The following is a 5,860-nucleotide window of genomic DNA, read 5'->3' on the forward strand; positions in this document are numbered from 1 at the left end:
TCGAGTCTACTAGGTCTACATACAACACTAACTGGAACTCATAAAACTCGAATCGAGCTTTAAAAAAACTTTAATCGAGCTTTAATAAAGGTCTAATTGAGTCTGCAAAGTAAGAATTGAGTCTCTTCCATGTTGTAATAGAGTTTCTAAAACATGAATCAACCCCTAATTTGTAAGTATTTTCAGATTTATTTTTCAATTTTATTTTATTTTTTATTTAACATCTTTGTTCAGCCTCATATCTTCAACCACTAACACTATTTTTTGTTTTATGTATAGTTTCTTTGATTTAATTGTTAAGTGTTTATATCTATGTCAAGAATTTGATAAATTTACAATTATGGATTATCAAAAAGTGTGCGGTGCTTATGTTTCTTAGTGTTTAAGAGGTGTTATTGCGGTTGCAACAGACAATAGGACATGTAGCAGAGGTATTAAAATTTTGGTAGCTATATTTTCTTCTTGTATATAACATTAATGCATTTGTGATGTGCAAAGCGATTATACTAAGTTGTGAAAATATGTTGATATATGTTATGTTATTGCTGAGAAAATTTAACATCTCTGAATCATAGTTAAAATAGTATTAGGTGTAATTTGATTAAACAATGTTGCAATACAGAAGAAGGACAGAGATTACAACTACAAGAAAAAAGTCCATAGACATCGGTTTTTGGCCGATGTCTATGCTGTTAACCAACCGATGTTGATGTCGGTGATGTCTATTCTAGACATCGGTGGATACCCGATGTCTATGCAAGCTTAGACATCAATTTTGGTTAAAAAACTGATGTCCATGTATTTTTTTTTACAAAAAATGTTATAAATAAATTATTTAATAACTAAATACACCTATTAAAACAGATTAAACATATAATGAGCTATGTTTTTGTCACAAAGACATCAAAAATTTTCATATGGGTGATGTAAAATGGTGTATTAAACATTTGATTCTTCACTGAAAGGTGATGTCTATTTTAGCATATAAACATCAGTATTTTCTTGAATAAAGTGATGTCTATGTTTCATTTAGATTTGAATATGTTAGTCTTTGACAACAGTTGTTTGTCTGAAACTGATGTACATTGTGTTGTTTGACATCAGTATTTTTTGGTTAAAAGTGATGTGTATACTGTCACATAGACATCAATTTTATCTTAAACAAAGTGATTTCTATGTTTCATTTAGACTTGAACCTGGATTTCTTTGACATCAATTTTTTTACCTTAAAATGATGTACATTAACTTTTTTGGCATCAACTTTTCTTCTTTAAAAGTGATGTCCAATTGCTTTTGTAACTAGCATACATCAAATATATGGATCTTGCAATCAGGTAGACTAAGGAAATAATATGATTTGAATGCATGCTTAAATACATAGTCTATCTATTATCATCATCAAAATAAAGAGCATTTTACTTTGAATATTTTATTACTCAAATGGATACCCTAAAAAAATTAGCTTTCACGCTAAAATAAATAAATAAGTAAACAAGCGCCGTAACCGTACAGTGGCCGGTAGGATATACATGCCCTATGTATCTCTTAGAACTCACTTTAAACATTGCCAAATCTGAAAGCCAGCAATGGATCTCCAGCAATGCATCTCTAGCGAATATGCTTAAATACTTTAGAATTGCTAACCTCAGTAATGCATCTCCAACAATAATCCTCAGTCTTTTCACAAAATCATCACGGTTTATCTTCTTATTCTGCAACAACATAAAAAAAATATGAATTTAAGTACAGACTAGCAAGAGATATTTTAAAATGGAAACAAAGGGATATATATACATTAAAATTGCATTAACAACCATATCCTGAATAACTCGTAATTATTACCGACAAGGTTCATATTACTAGGGCTAATTCTGTTTGAGATAGCTTTAAATAAAACAGTTAGCAGCAAGGGTGTACCATTTTTCTTGTTTCTCAGTAACACTATAACAGTCCAATTTCCTCATTCACTATGAATATATCCGATCAAGTTCCATTTAAATTATATTGACACACCATATCGCCATGGTATCGAGACACCAATATGGTTATTTAACAGAAATGTTCCACATAATATGCAATCACATATATACCATTTGCAGACTCACTGTCATGTTCGATGTATCATTCTCGGTCTGGGTGCCATTTTCAGTGGAGGAACACTACAGTTAATCAAAAAATATAATTTAATATATATACCAATTGCACATAAAAAGGACTAAAAAGCTGTTGATGCTTATTCAAAATAGTTAAAAAAACATTGGTTATTTTCAGTTAAATATAATTTAAATTTACAGGCACACAGAAACGTGAATAGAACTAAGGTGTGGGGTGTATGAAATAGACACTGCACCTACTATTCCAATTCCAAAAGGTATCAAGTCAGTTTTTATAACCACGGTATACAGAAGAATCTCCACATCTTTGCTGCCACCTGCATTCAAGACATGATTCCAGTTGTCTTAATTGACTAATCCCTGACATATAACACGTCTTAATTGACTATCGCTGACATATAACGATTAGTAATAACACAAACATCAACAAAACCGTATTACCTGATCATTGAAATGGAAGCGATCAACATGATTCCAGTTGTCAAGATCATAAGAAACCTTTGTATTCCAGTTTACACTCCCTGTTGCATTTCTTTTCTTCAAACCAATTTTAACTTATTTTTTACATGCCACATTTTCATGCAAGAAACAACTGTTATTAGTTTGAGTTAGTATTAACAAAAAGGTAGTTTCATAAGACCCAAAGTGTACTAATAAGCAACTGGTCTGGTACCATTCCTTGTGCAGGGCATCTGGACAAAAAGGCATGCATTATGAAAAAATGAAAATATGCAATAGTAGGAAGTCTAGCTATCTATGTAGCTAGATGGATTTCAAGGGAAGACAGAGCAGCAACTGATGGAGGTCATTGAACAGAAGGCTTTGCATGTATTTGATATTGTACGAACTAGTGGCTGTGCAATATATATCTATAATGTGATCAGAGAAACATTTTTGTCTACCTCTAGCTCTCCCTTCACACCAAAGCTAGTTAAAAACAAAGAGACTGCAAACATGGCAGGGCTAAGTTACTGCTATAATATATGGTCAAATCATAACCCAATAATTAGTCACCATCCCCCCTTACACATCATGTATCAAAAGATAAAAGACCCCTTCATATAGAAAGCTTGCAGTAGTTCACAAACCTCAACCTGCAAACAGTCTTTCACAATCATCATTCAGCATGTCTTATATTGTTTATGTCATCATATTTCTTTCTCTGCATGCATGTAATGGTCGTAGTCTAGGCCTACATACTAACAAAGGCGACATCACTTGCATGGTTATTGCGATAAACCTACAGAATTACATATATAGATACATAATGCACTAATATAGCTTATAGTTATAGGTAGTTAAAACTTTAATTGATTTCAGAATCTGGTGTAGAATATGCATAGCTCAAACCTTTAGCACTTTAGAGATGAGGTTCTTCAAGCACAACAAAATCATTTTGCTAAACTGGCCAATAAAATTTTGACCAGAGTTTAGCTTGTGCAGTTTCTGTCAAGGAGAATCCCTCCGAGGAAACCTTAACCAAAAAAATAACAAAGGTAAAAGATTTAGATACTCCCCAGAAACATTTTCCAGCTCAAAAATAATTTAGACTAAAAGAGTATATAATCTAGGAACAAATTGAATTATTAAAAGATCAATATGAACCTGTGCTTTATGAATAGATATAGTAAGCTCACCTTTGGTATAGAAGTAGTCTCACGCAGCACCTCTGTTTTGCTCAATTTTGAACCTTACCCTAATAAAAAAATTTAACATGGGCCTCTGGGTTTATTTTTCTCCTTATCCGCAACCAAGCGAACCTGCAGACCAAACACATTCGCATTAATAAGCTGCTAACTTAAAGTTGATACAACTTTGTACCGAAGCCTATATGACGTACATGATATGTTTCTCCTGAAGCTGTATTCTTATCCAAACAGGCCACATTTAAAATATAAATATATGGCACGGTAGACCGGAACTACTATGCCACATAAGCTGTGCTCACCTTCAAATTGTACAACTTCTGACGTGAGAAGAATCACCACCAGTGCTAGTTTGTAGGCAAACTTTGGCCAAAATACCAGTTCAGCATACTACCCTTCCCCTTACTAGGGAATATATATTTTAAATAAAATAATAATGTAAAACAAGACATTAAATACCAGGGAATCGTGTGTACTTCAGAAACATTTTTTGTAGCCTTCATACTTCATACTTCATAATAATGTAACCCAAAAGTAGAAATTTTAGTATCAACAAATTCACATACTTCATACTTGATATATAATTGGGAAGGAAAGTAGATGCTAACACTATTCACATATTTTACCTAGGTGTAGGAAAAAATTATCATTCTTGGTCTGTTGCTTGAGAATAATGGCCAAAAGGCACAATGAATCACTACTCTTACCACTTACAAACCCGCTTCCAATCAGAGTAAAACATCACCATAACACCACATATGTTTTGTTTCCCATTCTATCTTCTATGGACGGCTGTTTCATTATTAGAACACAAACAAATAAACAATGAATCGCTATTACTGCTTATAGATCAAATCAAATAAAAAATGTTGGGGAATAACTTACTGCAAAATTACTTCACTATCTTCTCCAGGAGCTTGTCTGGTGCTAGATACATCATAATTTCATTATACACCCATTTAGGCAATCATGCAAATGAAAATCATAATCACAGAAGAAACAATAACAAATTTAATATTTAGGAATATAATGCAATACCCTTGCTTTGCTTCTGAGGTCCATGCCGGAACCACCAATCCTGTTAACAAAATCCATATTAAAAGAGATTGAGATAGATCCAACAAGAAACTAAAAACCAAGTACCCTATAAATATAAGTACATATCCCCTTCCATGTAACAACTACAACCCAGTCTAACAGCTGTGAATAGAGTTGTAAGCTCCTGCGTCTTCAGAGAAAGTCCTACGCACACAATTCACAAAAAATTCAACTAACATTACAACTAAATCACAATAATGTACAAATTATAAAATCATTAGTTAAAATCAATAAAAATATTATATGTGAACCAAGTACAATTAAAAACATATAAACACAAAAATATAAACCAATAAATAACACAATCCTACTTTCAATCCAACCTTAAACAAGTGAATACCAGAGATTAAATCCAGAACCGTATACAAAAAAGGCCATGTATATATACAACGAATTGAAAAGAATTAATAACTTGAAAATATATTGAATTAAATGAAAGCACCATAGGGATTTGGATTTGAAAAAACCCCAATTTAAAAAATTAGGGTTTCGATTTAAAAAGACCCCAATTTTAAAAATTTGTCTTCATGAAGAGAAGACTAGTAAGATTTTGAGACTAGAGATGAGATAAGCTTACAAATCTTAACAACCGAACTTTAGTTGAGTTGAGATGATGAACACAGATGGTGAGATGGTCGAGGTGAAAGTGAGCGGGGTAGAGGAGTGTTTAGTCAGGAGAGATGAGTGAAATTTTCAAGAGGGAAATAGGGGAACCAAGATATTGGCTCATGGGCGGGGTAAAATTTTGGGATAATTGTAAGAAATTTTGACTAAGGGGGAAATTAAAAAGCTGAGCGCGAAATAAAATTTTTTCATGTAATTTTAGACATCGGTTTTAAAATAAGCGATGTCTTCGAATGACAATAACATCATAAAAACACGGGGTGATGTTATAAATTCTTTTAACATCAGTGGCAAACCTAACCGATGTCTAATGTGTGATGTCTATTGACAGTTTTCTTGTAGTGTTATCACCGTATTTTTAAATTATAGGTAATGGCA

At 32.5% G+C, this 5,860-nt stretch overlaps 3 long non-coding RNA genes across 4 annotated transcripts; all 3 read right to left on the minus strand.

The window, feature by feature from the left end:
* Nucleotides 1–1,453: 1,453 nt before the first annotated feature.
* LOC141702469 (uncharacterized) lies at nucleotides 1,454–2,646 on the minus strand. 2 transcript variants are annotated; one of them, XR_012567123.1, is made up of 4 exons: nucleotides 2,556–2,646; nucleotides 2,355–2,431; nucleotides 2,091–2,159; nucleotides 1,454–1,712 (listed from the first exon to the last, which is right to left on the minus strand). It is a non-coding gene; the product is annotated as an uncharacterized LOC141702469 (long non-coding RNA). The 2 variants fall into 2 exon arrangements; XR_012567122.1 differs by having other exon boundaries at nucleotides 2,351–2,431.
* A 157-nt stretch (nucleotides 2,647–2,803) lies between these two features.
* LOC141702470 (uncharacterized) lies at nucleotides 2,804–4,155 on the minus strand. Its single transcript, XR_012567124.1, has 3 exons — nucleotides 3,955–4,155; nucleotides 3,752–3,874; nucleotides 2,804–3,588 (listed from the first exon to the last, which is right to left on the minus strand). It is a non-coding gene; the product is annotated as an uncharacterized LOC141702470 (long non-coding RNA).
* Nucleotides 4,156–4,419: 264 nt separating this feature from the next.
* On the minus strand, nucleotides 4,420–5,524 carry LOC141702471 (uncharacterized). Its single transcript, XR_012567125.1, has 5 exons — nucleotides 5,436–5,524; nucleotides 4,921–5,002; nucleotides 4,799–4,838; nucleotides 4,646–4,687; nucleotides 4,420–4,552 (listed from the first exon to the last, which is right to left on the minus strand). It is a non-coding gene; the product is annotated as an uncharacterized LOC141702471 (long non-coding RNA).
* Nucleotides 5,525–5,860: the final 336 nt, after the last annotated feature.

Source organism: Apium graveolens, unplaced genomic scaffold (assembly GCF_009905375.1).
Source record: "Apium graveolens cultivar Ventura unplaced genomic scaffold, ASM990537v1 ctg5185, whole genome shotgun sequence".
In the NCBI taxonomy this organism is placed as follows: Eukaryota; Viridiplantae; Streptophyta; class Magnoliopsida; order Apiales; family Apiaceae; genus Apium; species Apium graveolens.